The following is a 20,335-nucleotide window of genomic DNA, read 5'->3' as shown; positions in this document are numbered from 1 at the left end:
ATTGGGCTTAATGTTTCAGATGTTTAGAGTCCACAATGGCAGAACAAAGGCACAGCATCTGGAGCAGCTGAAATAACACATCTTGATCAGAGAGTAGGAGGCAAAGAACAGAGTCTTGTGAAACCTCAAAGCCCACTCCCAGTGACACACCTTCTCTGACAAAACCACACCTCCTAATCCTTCGCAAGCAGTTCCACCAACTGGATCAAAGTTGTTGTGATAACACCCATGCTACCACCACCCATTCACCATGATCAAGTGAGGGGCTGTGGATCAAAAAACAGAGACAAGAGACAGTGGGTCATTCACCTCAGCAGAATGCCGAATGCCGTTTATTGAAGAAGGGAGGAAACCTTAAATACAGGCTTACAACACAATGGGGGAACTCCAGGGCAGAAGTTCACTACCGATTTTCTACATTCTTGCATCTAAGCTGTTTACACCAAATGCAGTATACACAAACAAAGAACCTCTAGTGAGTGTTCAGGAGGAAGGAAACCGGCAGGGAATCAGCATAGGGAGGACATCTGGTCAAGGTCAGCAAGCAAGGCAACAGCTACCCAAAATGGGGGCAGGGGCCCTACACCAAGTATTCAAACATACAAGGCAATGGGGGCTCAAACCACCATACTTTCTAACCAAAACTAGAATGGAAGAAAAGATAGGCAGAGGCCAGGACCAGAAGCTGCCCTAAATGGCTGTGCAAATGTTGTGGTTAATAGTTAATCTTATCAGTCAGATTAGATAAAAGAAGTGCTGGGCTGGAGGGATAGCTCAGCCATTAAAGGCTAGGCTCACAACCAAAATATAAGATAAAAGAAGTGCCTAAGATATTTTGTATTTGAGTGCTTGTGTCTATGAGGGCTTTCCCAGGGATGATTAGATCTTGAAGGCCCTTACTTAATCAATAGTTTGATCTGTAGATGGACTGAAAGCTTGAATATACTTTTGGATGTTGGTGAGACCTGGCTGGAGAAAGTAAGTTAGTGGAAATATCCTGAGGGAGCTATAATATTGCCCTGGCCCTTTCCTGCCATGGATCAGTTCTGCTTCCCTGCTCTACCACACCTTCCAGCTTCAGTGGAGTCAATCCATCAGAGAAACTAATCTCTTCCCCCTTCTCAGTTGCTTTTTCAAGTTTCAGACACAGGGAGGAGTGTGTGTATGGGGAAGGAGTCAGCTAATACAGGTATGCTAACTAAAAGAAAGAAGCTAAAGATGACAAGAAAAAATGCAGGTTAAAATTAATCTAAATACAGAAATTAAGAAACTAATCACTACTCAAAAGGCTATAGTTACACCAGGGACACAGCACAGTAGCCTCTGTGTACATGAGTTAGATCTAAACCTTACTTCTTTAAAGCTTGATCTTGGCACCATAGAGCTTTCGTCCAGTGACTGATGGAGGCAGATGCAGAGATCCACAGCCAGGTGCCAGGCTGAGCTCCAGGAATCCAATCGATGACAGAAAGGGGGGATTCTGCAGGTGCGGGAACGTTGAGATCATGATGGGAAGACATGCAGAGATGACCGGCCACACTAGTGGAAGCCCATGAACTGTAGACTAGTGGCCATGGAGCCCCCATGGGACTGGACTAGGCCCTCTGGATATGTAAGTTTGGCTCAAACTGTTTTGAGGCACCAAGACAAGGGGATCAGGATCCATCCCTGGTGCATAGGCAGGCTTTTGGGAACCTGGTGACTATAGTGAGATGCCTTGCAGAGCCTTGGTGCAGTGGAAAGGGGCTTGTACCTGCCTAGGCTCAGAAGGCTGGGCTCTGCTGACGCCCCATGGGAGACCTTGATTTGGGGGATGTGGATTTGGGTGGCTTGGGAGGGAGGACTGGGGGGGTGGAAGGAGGGAGGAAGTGGGATCTGTGGGTGGTATGTAGAATGAGTAGAAAATTTCTTAATAAAGAAAAATGAAAAAAAAAAAGAGAAAAGCTTGACCTTGGGTAAATTCCTAAACTTCTCTGAAGCTCGGGTTCCTTGTCTCAAAATCTAGCCTGAAATACTTATTTCTTACAGCCACTACAAGAATAAGCTGAAGCCAGGCAGTGGTGGCATATGCCTTTAACCTCACCACTCAGGAGTCAGAGGCAAGTGGATCTCTGTGAGTTCAAGGCCAGTCTGGTCTACAGAGTGAGTTCCAATAGAGCCAGGGATACACAATGAAACCTTGTCTCAAAAACAAAAAACAACAAAACAAACAAAACAAAACAAAAAGAATAAGTTGAGACATTCAAATAAAGCATCCAGAAGAATGCCTGGCATTTGGTTCTTATTCTGTAAGTTTTCATACTTGTTTTCATTAGTAACTGATACCGCAGGGAGCTGCAAAAAAGCATGAGACTGGAAGTCAAATAATAAACACAAACCGTTGATTGAAATCTGCTATATATGCCTCCAGCTGTCTTTTATTACTTTTTTTTTCATTTCTGTTCACTGGGGCCTCAGAAATACTTAACAGCTTCTGAAAACTATGGCATGCTATTGAGAGAGAATCTTTTGTGGACTTTTCAAAACATACCTATGGGGCCTTCTGTCTATGTCAAGATTGGCCATTTCTGAAGCTGGCTGCAACTGGTCCTTCACACAGAGGAACAAAACTAGTTGTACTTCTTGGGTACATTTCAGAATCAGTAGGTTGGCTGATTTGAATAGGTATGCACCCCCCATAGACTCAGGTGTTCAAATGCTTGGCCCATAGTGAGTGGCACTCTTAGGAGGTGTGGCCTTGTTGGAGGAACTGTGTCACTATGGGGACAGGCTTTGAGGTCTCATGTGCTCAAGCTATGCCCAATGTGTCACACAATTTAGTTCCTGTTGCCTGGGGACCAAGATGGAGAACTCTCAGCTTCTTCGCCAGCACCATGCCTGCCTGACACCCCCATGCTTCCAACCATGACAACAATGGACTAAACCTCTGAAACTGTAAGCTAGCCCCAATTAAATGTTTTACTGCTGTGGAATATTATTTTAAGATGTGTTACATTTGTTTAAGCTCTGGAACATTTGTTTTAATGATGTAAACATGTGTTGCATTATTTTATGTTGCATTTGTTCAACTCTGTGAAGCTGTGTTACTTTGCCTGTCTAAAACACCTCATTAATCTAATAAAAAACCAAATGGTCAATAGCAAGGCAGGAGAAAGGATAGGTGGGGCTAGCAGGCAGAGAGAATAAATAGGAGGAGAAATCTGAGGAGAGATCAAGAAGTAAAAGAGAGGAAGGAAAAGCAAGAAAAGAAGGAGAGGAAGACAACAGAGGCCAGCCACTCAACTACACAGAAATCCATGGAATAAGAAGTAAAGAAACATATATAGAATAGAGAAAGATGAAAGCCCAGAGGTAAAAGGTAGATGGGATAATTTAAGAAAAGCCGGCTAGAAATAAGCCAAACCAAGGCCAGGCATTTATAAGTAAGAATAAGCCTCCATGCAATTTATTTGGGAGCTGGGTGCTGTGATCATGGAGTCTCTTCAGAGCAATAGAAACACAAACTAAGATAGTAGGTAACAATACAGAAAGCAATTCAGGTGCATTTTTGCCAAGAATTTCTTAGGAAGCATGTACTTTCTGGAGCCATTTTAGTAGGTTGCTTGAGCTGGTTTTCATAATGTAATGAAGTACATAGCTAGGATTTGCAATTTACATAAAAGGAATGAAAGGGAACTCACCACTGAGTTGCACTGCAGCTGTCAATAGAAAAAAAAATTCAGTTAAAGGTAGACTCCCATTTGTCATTAAACCACCTTGCTTCTCACCTTGTTATACTGTCAGGTTGTCTTTTATGCACAGAGCTTTACACCTGGTGCTCCAGAATCTCTGAGTCTAAAGTCTTCTCTATTTGACAGATACATTTATAAGTAACTAACATCATGAACCACTATGCACAGTTAAAATGGCAAGGTGACCAAGCAAGCTAAATTCACTAAAACATCCTATGTGGAGAAATACAGAAACTCACCATATTGGAGTCAAGCATATGCAAAGTTTAAAGGGAACAGAGTGACAGGAAGTTCTGCTCTATAGACACTGACTGCACATGTATAATGTTCCAGCCACTTTGCTAAAAGCACGGCGAAAATAATGAGATGCTTCTTGTTCTCAGGAGGTGTATTTGTGTTAAAGACAGACAGACCTATGAAAGTTAGGAGAGACTCACAGAGGAAGAAAAAAAAAACACTCCACTAAGACTTTGAAATTTATTTGTGATTAGTAAATTAAAAAATAAAAAAACAAATCTGAGAAATTAGTTGGGGGCGTTAGGGGGTCTACTCTATTTGAGTCCTCAATAAAATGGAGGTAAGAAGACAGAAGCAATTACATGGTAACAAAACATGAATTTCTCTGCAGGGAGCTATCTGGAAGAAAAAAGAGGAAAAGACAGAGATCACTGTCACAGGCAGCTATGGAAATACAGAAAATTGAAAATACAGAACACTGTCAATGGACATGGCAGTAACTGTCAAAAAAGATGCGAAAGGCCAGATATGATGAATCAAGAGACAATGGCACAAAGCATCCTAGAGACCATACAGCTGAGAATGGGAGACACTGAGATGCTAGAGTGTGATTAGGTAGTGTATTAACAGCCAAAGGTCATCAGAGAAGATCCCCCAGATGTGAGCAGATAAGCTAAAAAGTACAGTCTTTCTCTCCACAAAGGAAGATGCATGCTTACATGCTGAAAGGAGCTGCTGGAGATTCTTCTGGCAAAGTTTCACAGAACATTTTACTAGTATTTCCCCAGACTAGAAGGACCATTTACCACCACCCCCCGCAACATACTCAGTGTTCATCAGATCAAATATCCTTTTGTGTGGTTTATAGAATTGCGATAACTCAATTCTGATTACAAAAATAAAAGAGCTAATATTAGTAAAAATATAGATTTAAAAGTATTTATTCTTTGTTCTTAACACAAGTGGATAGTGTTTTGTTGTTACTGTTTGCTTGCTTTATATGAATAGTTGGGAGAACAGAACAGAATGTGTGTGTGTGTGTGTGTGTGTGTGTGTGTGTGTGTGTGTGTGTCTAAAGTCTGAGATAGTTATGAGTAACTAAAAGAAAAAACTTTAAAAGTAAAGTCCTGTGTCCCAATCTAAACGATTGAACTTTGTCTTGCTCTTTTACCAGCAGCTGGTCCACTGGTCTCTTATAGCTCAAACCCAGGTGGCTGTCATAGTTACTTTCCACTTCTCTCCTCATATTTTTAAAAATCAGTCTGGATTTTGCCATAAAGTTAATGGTGAGGCTCACAGGCAGAAAGGGTAAGCTTAAGTAACTTGGATTGTTTCTGTAGTCATTGGCTTCCTCCCTGAGAGTCCTAGTTGACACACAAAGAGAAAAGAAGGCTGGAGGCGAATTTGTTTGCAACCTATTTTAGATAGGAGAAGGAATTGCTGGCACTATAAAAATATTATATTCTTCTGAGGCAATCATATTTTTAAAATATCTTCAAATTTTTTAAGAAAAACAATTTAAAAGACTCTGAAAACCATACATACCTTACTATTTTAAAAAGTCAAACATCCCCAAACTACAGATACCAAAAGTTCTACAATGAAAAACACTAATCCCTACAAGCCCTTTATTATCCCAACTTCCTAAAGTATCTAGGGGAAGTAATTGAGTGTAGATAAAGCAAGCATCAAAGTCCCTGCAATACAGATTATTCCCATCTCAAACAGGACAGGGAAGTTGCCTCTGCCTTGAGTTTCTTCTTTAGAATGCAGAGCTGAGCCAAGGCAGCCTGAAAATTCATCTGAACCACTGACTTCTAATCACACACACACACACACACACACACACACACACACCAAGGAGCAGCTGGCCGGGTGGTGGTGGCACATGCCTTTAATCCCAGCACTCGGGAGGCAGAGGCAGGTGGATCTCTGTGAGTTCGAGGCCAGCCTGGGCTACCGAGTGAGTTCCAGGAAAGGCGCAAAGCTACACAGAGAAACCCTGTCTTGAAAAAAAAAAAACAAACAAACAAACAAAAAAAAGGAGCAGCTGGACAACCAATTGGATGCATACATGTAGAAAACTAAAGGACACATGGATGCTGAATTGGATACATACATGGCACAGACAAATCCCGAAACCAATGATTGAAGACTGCCTGCCCACTTGTTAGACTCTTGTTAAAGTCACCACATCTATAAAATAACCTTGAGAACACAAGAGAAGGAAACCGGATTGATGCTGTTATATGAAACCCCATTTCCCTTTGATTTGGTTGAGTTTGGTTGTTTATCCAGGAACCCAGACTTCTGTTTGAACAAGAATGCATTGGTCTTGTGAGTAGAACATTTTTCCAGCCTCTGCCTCACCTGTCATATACTCTGACATTTTAATACTTCCTCTGCTCATCTTTTATGATCCCGAAAAAGGTTCCCAGAAGGAGCCAGTGTTCTCACTAATGTGTAGTCTCTGGGATAGAGTTCTACATCTTCCTTAAAAGCTTTCTATTAATAGCTGAAGCTAAAGGTGTGTTTGCCATGGTGATGGTGAAGGTAGTAAATTAGAAATGTTGGTATTGCTACTGGGCCAGGAACAGCTTATACACGGTAGCAACTTTGATTTTGTCAAAGTTGGTGCTGCCTACATTGACATCACATAAATGGTAGCTGACATGCTGATTTGGATATGTACAATTTCTACCATAAAATAAGATATTTAAGCTTTCCTTTGGCTTTGTGTCATGTCTAAGAGGCTATGTACCTCCAGTATAGAATTAGAAGCCATTCGGCATAGCACATGTTACAGGAGAGATAGGAGGGAGAGACTGATCAGAAACTAACTGCCGGGAAGGGGTCATAAGCTGCTCATGCTGAAGTGCAGTTACCTGTGTTTGTCCAGAACCAGTCAGGGTCTGATCCACTTAACTGGCTTTAGTTGGCCCTCTTGAAGATTTGAGTTCAACCATATTTTGGCAGCTGTTCAGTTTCAGTGGAATCTTGTATTTCTGGTTCATTATAACAAATTTTTCTTTCAAAAAATGCATTCTTTCTTTTGTATGTTTAGTATTTTGATTATTATGTGTCTAATTGACTTCCTTTTCTGGTGTCCTGTATTCGTCCTGCACTTTTATAGATATCTCCTTAGTTAGGTCAGGAAATTTTTCTTCTTTGATTTTGTTGAAAATATTTTTTGGGCCTGTGATGTGGGATTCTTCTCCTTCTATTCTTTTACTTTTGGGTTTGGTCTGTTCATGGTGGCCCAGATTTCCTGGATATTTTGTGTCAGGACTTTTTTTGGATTTAACATTTCTTTGACCAGTGTGTCCATTTCTTCTATCATATCTTCAATGCCTGAGATTCTCTCTTCCGTTTCTTGTAATGTGTTGATAAAGCTTGCCTCTGTAGTTCTATTTTGAAGTCCCTATTTTTTTCATTTCTAGAATCCCTCAGTTTGTGTGTTTCTGTATTACTTCTACTTCCATTTTCGGGTCTTGAACAGTTTTTTTTTCCTTCAACTGTTTGTTTTTGTTGGTGGTGGTGATGGTGGTGGTGGTGGTGGTGGTGGTTTGCTTGTTTGTTCATCTTTGTTTGTTTTTGTTTTTGTTTTTCTTGGCTTTCTTTAAGGGATATATCATTTTCCCCAATTATTTGTTTGTGTTTTCCTGTATTTCTTCAAGGTATCTGTTCATTTCCTTTTTATGACCCTCTATCATCTTCATAGAATCAGTTTTAAAGGTCTGTTTCTTGTACTTCAGCTACGTTGGAACATTCAGGACCTGCTGCAGTAGGATAGATGGGATCTTGTGGAGACATATTGCCCTGGCTGTTATGTATTATTGTGTTCTTATACTGTCATCTAGGCATCTTGGTTTGGTGATTACAGGTCTAGGTGTTTTTTCTTCTGTTTTTCTTTTTTCAATGGGTGTTTCGTTCCTCAGTTTTTGTTCCTCTCTGGATTTTCAGAGGGTATGTTGTCTGTGTGTTGCCTGTTTTATTGGCCTGCTCAGCTGGTGTGTTCACAGAAAATGCTTGCTTCTGTTGGAAATTGGGGGAAGGAGAGGCCAGGGGGTGATTGTCTGGTTTTGTTTTGTTTTGTTTTGTTTTTAACAATAAAAAGACAGAATTCTTTACACAGATTTAAGCCAGTAATTTTTAGCAAAATGATACAAAACTGTCTTAACCAAGTAGAAGACTGGTAGCTGCAGTGGGATCACCAGGGAGTGCAGGTCTGCCACCACTGGTGGGAGCTGAGAGGCTCTTCAGAGGGAGTCAGGTTCTCTCTGCAATGGTCTCCCAGCCTCTGCTCTTCATTCCAGCCCCATGATAACAGAGTAGATCAGCCAGGCATTGTCTGCCCTCCACAGCAAATAGGAGAGTTCTCATCGGTGCACGACAGACTGAAGACCACTTGAAGCTACCCGACCAGGAATCCATATGTGACCCTAAGAGTTAGGTCTGGAAGAAAAGAAAGAGTGGAAAAGGTCTGTGGGCTGCTTACCTGGTTATCTGGCAGGTTTGGCCAGTGGTTGAGCAGGGAGTGTCTGCCTATTAGGGAAGGCAGTTGGGGATGGTCTGTGGGATCCACTTGAAGAATGGACAGACACAAGAGGAAGCTGCAGCTGGTGGTGTGTTGAAACTCTAGAAGCAACCCAAATAATTGGGTATAGGGTAACAAAGAGAGTGAAGAAGGTCTATGGGTAGCCTATCTGGTCTTCTGGCAGGTGTGGCTTCTGTTCAGGCCCTTTTATGCACTATATTTCCAAGAAGCAAGCTTCAGGTTTCCCACAGTTAAGGAAACAGGGTTGTTAAGAGCCAAACTACACAAAGGAGGGACTAACAGGAAATAAGATCAAGCAGGCCATTTGGAGCTGTCAGCCACACTCAGTAGCACAAAGATAAAGATTTTATATTCTCTAATCTGAAATCTTGACATTGATCTTCAAGCAATTGTTTGACTTCTCTATTTAAGCATGCATCTCCTGCTAACTTGTCCTCCACAGCTATATTATGAGTGCTCCCTGGGAAGGGGTGATTTGACTGTCTGTTGGTTGGATGCCTGAGTTTTTGCTGTGTAATCCATATGCATTTACAATTCTATACCCTTAGTGTTTGACACTTCCTAGTGGAACAATTTTCTTCATCATCCACCTCTCCATTTGATAGCTGTAGAAAGTATCAAGGAAATGCCATGGAGTGGGGTGATCTGTGGAAGGCAGATAAGTGAAAGAAAGTTTCTCCTGGATTTAAATTAATTAAGGATGCTATATTTAGAAAGACCAGTGACACTGATCCTACCACATTGCTAATCTCAACAGTTCCTTAATCTTATCTCTAGGGTCATTTCCTGCAGCACAAAGGGAAAAGGCAATTGAATTTACTGCTTTAGTTTGCCAAGACAGAAACTTCCTTTAAGAGGTCTTTTTAAATTATTTTAGCTTTTAGACTTTCTAAAGAGTCTAAACTGAATGCCATTAGAAACAGATCAGGGAATATGAGTCTTCTCTTTAAGAAAATTATTTTCTAGTTTTGTCTTGAAACACTGTATGTCAAACATTTCCCCACAGTGTTGTTTGTTTTTATAGCAAAACTCACAGTCCTTTTTTCCTTCAACTGTGTGCAAAACAATAGAAATACCATAAATAAATTCCATCTAAGGTAATATCTGTACAGATTGATTGGTTCCTTCTAGCAAGAGGCAACACAAAGCAAAAGAAACTGCTAGCTTTGGTCTTCCAGCATGTTATTTTTACTTTAGGCACTGGCTCAGTGAGGGTTTTTACATTTACATCAAGATTTCTCTTTAGTCATAAAATTAACTGAATATAAAAAAAGAAAAACCTTAGAATAAAACCAAAAACTGTTCTTCAAGCACTTCAAATTATAAATAAAAGAACTATCCAGGCACATAAAATGCAAGCAGAGAGATGAAGCGATTGTTCAAATAGTTTATTTACTAATTGCTATTTCAGCAATTCATTTTCTTTCTCTCCTTCATTTCCTCAGCTCTTGCAAACTACTAATCTATATTCGCTTTATCACTATTTCTAAATTAGCTTTTAAAATTGTCTTTACCATGAGGCTGAACTGAAAATACTAACATAAAAATATCCACAATAGAGTAAGTGGGGAGCAGAACAGAAATCATCATGTAGTTATGAATCATACTTTGTAGAAATACATATAAAAATAAGTGTATATAAATAAAATTATGTATATATAAGTATATACATAAATGTATGAGTTTAGAAAGAGTAAATGCATATACTGAGAAAGTTTAAATAGATTACAATGCTGGAAAGATACATAGTTAAAACTGAATAGCAAAGAGCTGGGTGGTAGTGGCACAGGCCTTTAATCCTGGCACTAAGGAGACAGCAGGTGGATGGATCTCTGAGTTTGAGGCAGCCTGGTCTACAGAGTGAGTTCCAGGACAGCCAGGGCTACACAGAGAAGCCCTGTCTTAAAAATTCTAAAAAAGAAAAAAAACTGAAAAGCAAGATTAATTTCCAGTGCTGGGAATACAGGCATGCACCACCACACTTAGTTCAGAAATTCACCTTGATAAGCAGGAATTATCATCCTATGTTACCATAAAGAAAACTAACAGACCCACCATGGAATCACATAGCTAATTTCCCTGGAGTCCATAAAGCCAAAGAAAAGAATGCTCAAGTAAACAAATGTTTGGGTAAAAATAACAGAGACTTGAGAATAATCAGAAAGCATCATTCGTGTCCTGCATCAGAACTGATAAAGGTGATGTTCATAAGACAAACTGTGGGGAAAGGTGGACGTTAGTAAATAGGACATTTGCTTTACACACACACAAATGCTCATAGAGTGGTTCTTAACATTGTTAAAGTAAATATACGTTGGTTTTACAAAAACAAATTAAAACTTTCAAATTCATTTAACATGAATAATGTTCACATACCCTTACTGCTGTTTGATGTTTGTTCTACCTATTATTGATAACGTTGCATGACTTTGAGAAAGATTGACACCTTCCCTTTTAATCAAAATGATATTAAAAATGCTGCCTAAAATTCAGACCTAATCGCATGGAATTTCCACTAAATACTCATCAAATTCCCCCATCTCTTTCCCTGGCATCCCTTTCCTAACACCTCCTCCAGAACCCAGCTGGTTCCACAGAGGAAGGCTCAAGTGCTGTCAAGCACAACACCTGCCGGGCACTCTGGGCTTATGAAGGAAAGTAGCAGACACTTCCACAGTGGTCCCTCAAATGCCATCAGCAAACCAATTAAAAAGAAAATACACTGCACAAACGGAAAGCCGGACAATAATTTCAAGACCAGTAATTCCTCAAATCTTAAAAACTTACTTAGAGGGCATAAAGCACATCTTGTGCCTCTTCTTCATTTACACAGGTTTGCTTCTGTCCTAACTCTCACATTCCTTCATTTTCCGTGAATTGAGACACGAGTATAAAGATTACCTTACTTCTCCCACTTTGTGTTGTACTGATAGTCACACAACTCTGCTAAAACCCTTACACTTCATTTTCACCCCAATTTGTTTAATTATCTTTTACCTAAAATGTCTAAAAAATCCCATTACTTCCCTACCTAGAGAACATAGCTGAAATCAGCATTTTTCTTCTCCTGGAAGAAGAGAGCACATGGAATGCAAAGCCAGACAGACTCTTGGGTTTAATCTCAGCTCTGCTACTTTCTAATTCTCACAGCCTGGCCAATTTTTGTGGTGGTATTGTGTTCCCCAAAATATTGTGTACTCTAATAAATTTATCTGGGGTCAGAGAACAGACAGCCACTAGATACAGAGGCTAGAAAATGGTGGCACTCACACCTTTAATCCTAGCATTCCAGAGATAGAAATCCCTCTGGATCTCTGTGAGTTCAAGGCCACATTGGAAATAGCCAAGCATGGTGACACACACCTTTAATCCCAGAAAGCCAGCCTTTAATCCCAGGGAGTGGTGGTAGAAAGTAGAAAGATATATAAGGCGTGAGGACCAGAAACTAGAGGCTTTTGGCTGGTTAAGAATTTGGCTGGTTAAGTTTTCAGGCTATGGAGCAACACAGTTCAGCTGAGATTCATTCTGGATGAGGACTCAGAGGCTTCCAGTCTGAGGAAACAGGACCAGCTGAGGAACTGGTGAGGTGAGATAGCTGTGGCTTGTTCTGTCTCTCTGATCTACCAGCATGGACCCCAATAACTGACCTCGGGTTTGATTTTATTAATAAGAACTTTTAAGATTCCTGCTACAATTTTTTTTTTCTTTGGAGACAGTGTTTCTCTGTGTAGCCCGGGCTGTCCTCCTTGAAATCAGTCTATAGACCAGACTAGCCTCAAACTTAGAGATATGCCTGCCTCTGCCTCCCAAGGGCTGGGATAAAAGGAGTGCACCACCATCACCTGACTTCTAAGCTCCAGTTTCTCCCATCTGTAAAGCAAGGACCACAATTCCTACCTAACAGGACTATTGGGAAGATCTGAAAACAACTGGGGTAAGGAAATCACACTATTTGAAAGCTGGCAAACTCCTTTCCCACTTGCCCCATCTGCTGGAGATGAAAAGTAAATTCATGTTTATAATTAAGCAAACTATAGTGCTTTTGAAACCCAACAGTTCTGTTATGACATCTGTGAGAGCCTGTTTTCAGGTTCCTCGTGGATTTACCTAGCAAGTCCACATAGAGAGGATGATTAGGACCACGGGCATGAGTGCAGGTGTCTGAGATGGTCTGCACTTGTCTGTGCTGGGGGAGGAGGTCTTTGCTCCACCCCTTGGTGTCTCTATACATACCCTGGTGCAGAGATAGGGCCCAATGGAAAAGGTTCCAGGCCCTCTCGAGGCTATCCTTTATTTTCTATCTGTTTATCTCTGCAATATAAATCCTTCTATCTAATATTTCCTGCTGCTCTCACTCAAGAAAACTCTGGGGAGCTGTGGGGTTGGTGGGTAAATGCCCCACAGACATCACTAACAGAAGTTCCTTTTGTTTTGTTGTTTTATATCTCTTTGAGACAGAGTCTTGTATAGCCCAGGCTGGACCCTGAATACCTGAACCTCTTGCCTCCATCTCCATAGTGTTGGGATTACAGACCTTCAACACCATACTTAGCCCTCAAATTTAATCTTGAGAAGCAGGAATTAATGCTGATTATCCTGTGTTAATAAAAAAAAAAAAAAAACAAAAAACTAATGGCCCTAACAGAGAATGACACAACTACTTTCCCTGGAGTCCACACAATGGTTCAAGTAGACAACAGATGTGTTGGTAGAAATGAGAGACTAGTTAACAATCAAAAGGCAGGTTGGTACCCTGGATATAAACAAAAGTGATTGTGTAAAGACACATTCTAAGATCCCACTAAAAGAATGCAGGCTGCTGAAGCCTAATGGTCTTTACAGATGTAGAAAAAGTTGGCCTAATCCCTCAATAGATCAGAAATTCACTGCTTGGAAAACAGTGGACAGTGAGATGATTTAACTGTAAAAGTTAAAGACAAGGCTAGGCTGTGGTGGCGCACACATTTAATCCCAGCACTTGGGAGGCAGAGGCAGGCAAATTTCTGTGAGTTTAAGGCCAGCCTGGTCTACAAAACAAGATCCAGGAAAGGTGCAAAGCTACACAAAGAAACCCTGTCTAAAAAAAAAAAAAGGTTAAAGACGAATATCTCAGAAGGTGATGTGGTTGGGAAATATGGTTTGTAGATGCTGAACATTCAGCCCATTTTTGATGATTACACTGGCTTTTTCAGTCTTGAGCTTGACATCTTGGCCCAGAGTGGGAAGAAGAGGTAAACTTAGAGCTCAGCGTGAGAGAACCATGAGCATAAATGTGAAAACTGTAACAATGAGAAAAGATGTGCTCTTCAAAGCAAAGGAAAGACCAGAGAAGAAAGACAGAGCCTTAGGCAAGGTCCACAATGAGCAGCTATTGAAGACAAAGAAGAAACAAGGAGACATAAGGGGCCTACACGTTGTAGAGACTGGAAAAGAAACAAAACAGTTTCTGTGATAAAAGGCAACACCACAGAGAAATTCAAGTGAGAGTGGTCAGTAACACTGGAGGTTCAAGGTAGGTCAAGGATCACTTCCTCAGGACTGCAAAAAAATCACAGCATTCTTGACACCCTGACTCAGGTGATCAGATAATAAAAAACTAGCAGCCTTGTGGAGTGTATCAGCACTGAAGACACCAAGAGCTGCCAGATAGAAACACCCATTTAAACTCAGGTTACCAATGAATAAACACTGTTATTATATATATATATATATATATATATATATATATATATATATATATATATATTTCTGGGTAAACAATTAGTAGCTATAAGTCCATCCAATAACATGTAAATAATATGAAATTAAAATTCAACTTGACATCTTATATTTTTATTTGTTAACTATAGCCACACCAGGCAGTATGCTAAGTACCTCACAAACACAGTTTGTTTATTCCTTATAACTGTCAGTCCAAGCAGAAGACTTACTCTATTTGGTTTATTCCTTCTCTGAATCATCTGAGTGAGGAGCTCTGGTTTTAAGCTCTTCATTAGTTACTGCAGTTATTTATGATATTGGTGCTGGCACTCCGGGGAAGACCTGCCCAACTTGGCCCCAGGTTCTGGCCACTGGGCAGGTTTGCTTCTAGTCCTACTGGGAAGGCTCCCCTTCTCCAAGAACACTGCAACCCTGCATTTCCACACCCTGCCCCCACGCCCATCCGCCCGAGACCCCAGCCACTTCCTGAGACTTACCCCCAGCTCCCATCCTGCCCCCGAACTTCCCTTCCAGAGAAGAGCTCCCATCCTGTCCCAGACTTCCCTTCCCGACAAGAGCTCCCATGCTGCCCCAGAGTTCCCATTTGTACAAGAGAGCTCCCAACTGGACAAGAGAGAGAGACTTCCTGAATCTGTCAGCTCTGTCTGAACCAAGTATGCTGATAAGACCAAGAACAAACCACAAGGAGATGGGCAGACATCAAGGCAGAAGTACATACAACAAAATGAAAAGCAATACAGCATCACCAGAACCTAGCCCTCCTCCAACATCTACACCTGAACATCAAAAATTAGAAGAAGCAGAAGAAAACAGCCTTATGAATAACATCATGAAGAAGGTAGAGGCTTATATAAAGGAAAAGACAAAAAAAATAGGAAGAACGCTATAAAAAACTAGAAGAAAGGGCAAATAAGGTAGAAGAAAACAATAAAGTCCTGAAAAAAACAATAAAGTACTGAAAGAAAATCATGAAAAAGCAATGAAAAAAATGAAGGAAACAGTCCAAGACCTGAAAAGGGAAATAGAAAAAATGAAGAAGACACAAACAGAGGGAATGCTGGAAATAGAAAATCTGAGTGAACAATAGGGAACTTCAGATGCAAGTATAACCAACAGAATGCAAGAGATATAAGAGAGGATCTCTGGCGTTGAAGATACTGTAGAATAAATGAATTCATCAGGCAAAGAAAACACTAAAGCCAACAAAGTCATGAACCAAAATGTCCAAGAAATTTGGGACACCATGAAAAGACCAAACCTACGAATAATAGGGATAGAAGAAGGAGAAGAATACCAACTCAAAGGTACAGAAAATATATTCAACAAGATCAGAGAAGAAAACTTTCCCAACTTAAAGAAGGAAATGCCTATGAAGATACAAGAAGCCTATAGAACACCAAACAGACTAGACCCCCAGAAAAGTCCCCTCACCACATAATAACTAAACAACTAAATAGACAAATAAAGAAAGAATATTAAGAGCAGCAAAGGAAAAAGGCCAAGTGACTTATAAAGGCAAACCCATCAGAATAACACCCGATTACTCAATGGAGATTTTGAAAGCCAGAAGGACCTAGACAGATGTAATGCAGACACTAAGAGACCATGGATGCCAGCCCAGACTAATAAACCCAGCAAAAGTTTCAATCATCATAGACGGAATGAACAAGGCATTCCAAGACAAAGCCAGATTTAAACAATACTTATCCACAAACCCAGCCCTACAGAAAGCACTAGAAGGAATATTCCAACCTAAGGAAGTCAAATACACCCTTGAAAACACAGGCAACAGATAAAGCCACAGCAGTAAACCCCAAAGAAGAGAAGTACACATACACACAATACCACCAAAAAATAACAGGGATGAACAATCGCTAGTCATTAATATCCCTTAATATCAATGGACTTAATTTACCTATAAAAAGACATAGGCTTACAGAATGGATATGAAAGCAGGACCCATCTTTCTGCTGCATATATGAAACACATCTCAAATTCAAAGACAGACACTACCTAAGAATAAAAGGTTGGGAAAAGACTTTCCAATCAAAAGGTCTTAAGAAACAAGCGGGTGTAGACAACCTGATATCCAGCAAAATAGACTTCAAACTAAAATCAATCAAAAGAGATCAAGAAGGGCATTACATCCTCATCACAGGAAAGATCCACCAAGATGAAGCTTCAATTCTGAATGTTTATGCCCCAAATACAAGGGCACACACATATGTAAAAAAAAAAAAAAAACATTACTAAAGCTTAAACCACATATAAAACCTCACACATTAATAGTGGGAGATCTCAACACCCCACTTTCACCACTGGACAGATCTCCCAAATCGAAACTTAACAGAGAAATAAAGGACTTAACTGATGTCATGACTCAAATGGACTTAATAGATATCTACAAAACATTCCATCCTAACAAAAAAGAATATACCTGCTTCTCAGCAACCCATGGAACCTTCTCTAAAATTGACCACATACTTGGCTACAAAGCAAATCTCAACAGATACAAAACAATTGGAATAACCTCCTGTGTTCTATCAGACCACCATGGTTTAAAGTTGGATTTCAACAACAAAAACTACAGAAAACCTACAATTTCATGGAAACTCAATAATGCTCAACTGAATCACCAATGGGTTAAGGAAGAAATAAAGAAAGAAATTAAAGACTTCCTAGAGATCAACAAAAATGAAGACACCACATACCAAACTTATGGGACACTATGAAAGCAGTGCTAAGAGGGAAATTCATAGCACTAAATGCCCACATAAAGAAGTTGGAGAAATCTCACACTAGTGACTTAATAGCAACCCTGAAAGCTCTAGAACAAGAAGAAGCAAAGTCTCCCAGGAAGAATAGATGCCAGGAAATTATCAAAGTGAGAGCTGAAATCAATAAAATAGAAACAAAGAGAAACAATACAAAAAAAATTAATGAAACGAGTTGGATCTTTGAGAAAATCAACAAGATAGACAAGCCCTTATCCAAACGAACCAAAAGAGAGAGAGAATCCAAATCAACAAAATCAGAAATGAAAAGGGGGACATAACAACAGACAATAAGGAAATCCAGAGATTCATCAGGTCGTACTTCAAAAACCTCTACTCCACAAAACTGGAAAACCTAAAAGAAATGGATAATTTTCTGGATAGGTACCACATACCTAAGTTAAATCAAGACCAAATAAACTATTTAAATAGTCCAATAACCCCTAAGGAAATAGAAACAGTCATTAAAGGCCTCCCAACCAAAAAAGCCTAGAACCAGATGGTTTCAGCACAGAATTCTAACAGATCTTCAAAGAAGAGTTAATACCAATACTCTCTAAGTTGTTCCACACAATAGAAACAGAAGGAACATTACCAAACTCCTTCTATGAGGCTACAATTACACTGATACCTAAACCAAACAAGGATACAACAAGGAAAGAGAACTACAGACCGATCTCCCTCATGAACATTGATGCAAAAATACTCAATAAAATACTGGCAAACAGACTCCAAGAACACATCAAAACAGCTATCCACAATGATCAAGTAGGCTTCATCCCAGGGATGCAATGGTGGCTCAACATATGAAAGTCTGTCAATGTAATACACCATATAAACAAAGGAAAAAAAAAACACATGATCATCTCACTAGATGTACAAAAGGCATTTGACAAAATCCAACACCCCTTCATGATAAAGGTCTTGGAACGATCAGGAATACAGGGAACATACCTAAATATAATATCAGGCAATTTACAGCAAACCAACAGCCAACATCAAATTAAATGGAGAGAAACTCAAAGCAATTCCCCTAAATGAGGAACAAGGCAAGGCTGTCTGCTCTCCCCATACTTATTCAATATAGTACTTGAAGTTCTAGCCAGAGCAATAAAACAACACAAGGAGATTAAGGGGATACAAATTGGAAAGGAAGAAGTCAAGCTTTCCCTATTTGCAGATGACATGATAGTATACTTGAGTGACCCCAAAGATTCCACCAAGGAACTGATACAGCTTATAAACACCTTCAGCAACATAGCAGGATACAAGATCAACTCAAAATAATCAGTAGCCCTCCTATATACAATGGACAAAGAAGCTGAGAAGGAAATCAGAGACACATCACCCTTTACAATAGCCACAAATGACATAAAATACCTTGGGGTAACACTAACCAAGCAAGTGAAGGACCTATATGACAAGAACTTTAAGTCCCTGAAAAAAGAAATTGAAGAAGATGTCAGAAAATGAAAAGATCTCCATGCTCATGGATAGGCAGAACTAACATAGTAAAAATGGCAATTTTACCAAAAGCAATCTACAACTTCAATGCAATCCTCATCAAAATACCAACACAATTCTTCACAGACCTGGAAAGAATAATACTCAACTTCAAATGGAAAAACAAAAATCCCAGGATAGCCAAAAGAATCCTGTACAATAAAACAGCCTTTGGAGGCATGTAGATGTAACCAATCGTCTTATTAAAATAAGAAACACAGAGCCAATGTAAAAGAGAAAGCCGAGAGTTCAGAGCTCAGAGATAAAATCTTACCTCCTGCTGTGCTCCTAGCTTCCCCGAGAGAGAGCTACTTCCTGTTCGTCTGTGTTTAAATTGTCTTTCTGTTCTGCCTTCTCATTGGTTGTAAACCCAACCACATGACTGCCTCATCCCTGCCTGTAAGTACCGCCCTCCAAGTCTTAAAGGCATATGTCTCCAATACTGGCTGTATCCCTGAACACACAGAAATCTACCTAGCTCTTCTAACCATCATGCTCTAGCTATGGCTCTAATAGCTCTGACCCCAGGGCAACTTTATTTATTAACATAAAATTAAAATCACATTTCAGTACAAATAAAATATCACCATATTTCCCCTTTTCTATTTTAATAAAAAGAAAAAAGGCAAAAGGTTATAACTAACAAAAGAAAAACTATATACAAAAGTACAATAACTATATACAATATATATAAGTAACAAATACCTAAACGATGTCTAGTCCATTTATATTTGACAAATCAGAGAAAATAATTCCCTTATCTATCCTATTTTAGTAAGTCCAAAATGTATCTAACTCACTTTCTATCCTAATTAATCTTCAACTATAACTAACTAATCTTCAACTCCCTCAGAGACCCAAGAAGGAAATAATATTAGCTAACAAAAATAAAAACAGGAAGTGCACAAAAGCAACTTCCAAAAATTTTGTGAGTTGACAGAAACAGCCAGCTGCCTGGACAGTCACCTGAGGTTTCTCCGCAGTGTTGGGGCATCATCTTCAGCCTATAGGCTTATCGTATCTGACAGACTCATTTGTGAAGTAGGTTGTACACAAGGTCAACAGTTCAACCTCACATTGGGTGAGAGCAGTCCATGTACCAGAAACACCTGAATTCCACTAGTGTCATGTCATGATTCAGGATTTTAAATTCTGGAAATTGTTGACAGTTTTTTAATTCAGCTGTCCATTCTTCTTGGCTGTGTATATATGGCTTCATCTCAGCATCCCCTTCTTCTCCACATCCCTCTATTAAATGCCAGTCTACTATTGAGAGGCGTGAGCTTTCAGTTGCTGTTCCATTGCACAACAGAAGCCATCGGCCCACTGCCTGTTCAGCTGTCTTTGAAGAAAAGGACACTGTACCTTTTCCGAATTGTGAAGGCCACTTCAGGGATGGTGCCATATTGACCTGGCCTCAGAAGATGCCTTCTGATAAAGCCATAACCACACTTGTTTGGCAAAAATCAGTAGTCCCTTGTTTTGTGTTTTGTCTGTCCATTTTGTCCTGTGGATTCGAGGATACTTTGTTGTCCAGTGGCTAACTTTTGCCACAATGAAAGTTGACTCCATATGCAGTTTCTTCAATGCCCATATTTTCTCTGAAGTAGATTGGTACTGCCAGGAGCCGACATGTCTCAAAAAAGAAAAATTTTCTAAGTTATTAAAATATTTTAAATGCCATATTCGGTAGATCTCTGAAGGGTTTGAAGATGACCTGTCTAAAATATATCTGCTCAATTTTTAAAACATATCTAATATGACTACAAGTTCTATTGTAATGTCTAACTACTAACTTTCATTTCTTTATA

This window comes from Peromyscus leucopus, chromosome 7, assembly GCF_004664715.2.
Source record: "Peromyscus leucopus breed LL Stock chromosome 7, UCI_PerLeu_2.1, whole genome shotgun sequence".
In the NCBI taxonomy this organism is placed as follows: Eukaryota; Metazoa; Chordata; class Mammalia; order Rodentia; family Cricetidae; genus Peromyscus; species Peromyscus leucopus.
The sequence above is the reverse complement of the archived record's forward strand: the minus strand, read 5'-3'. Positions refer to the sequence as shown.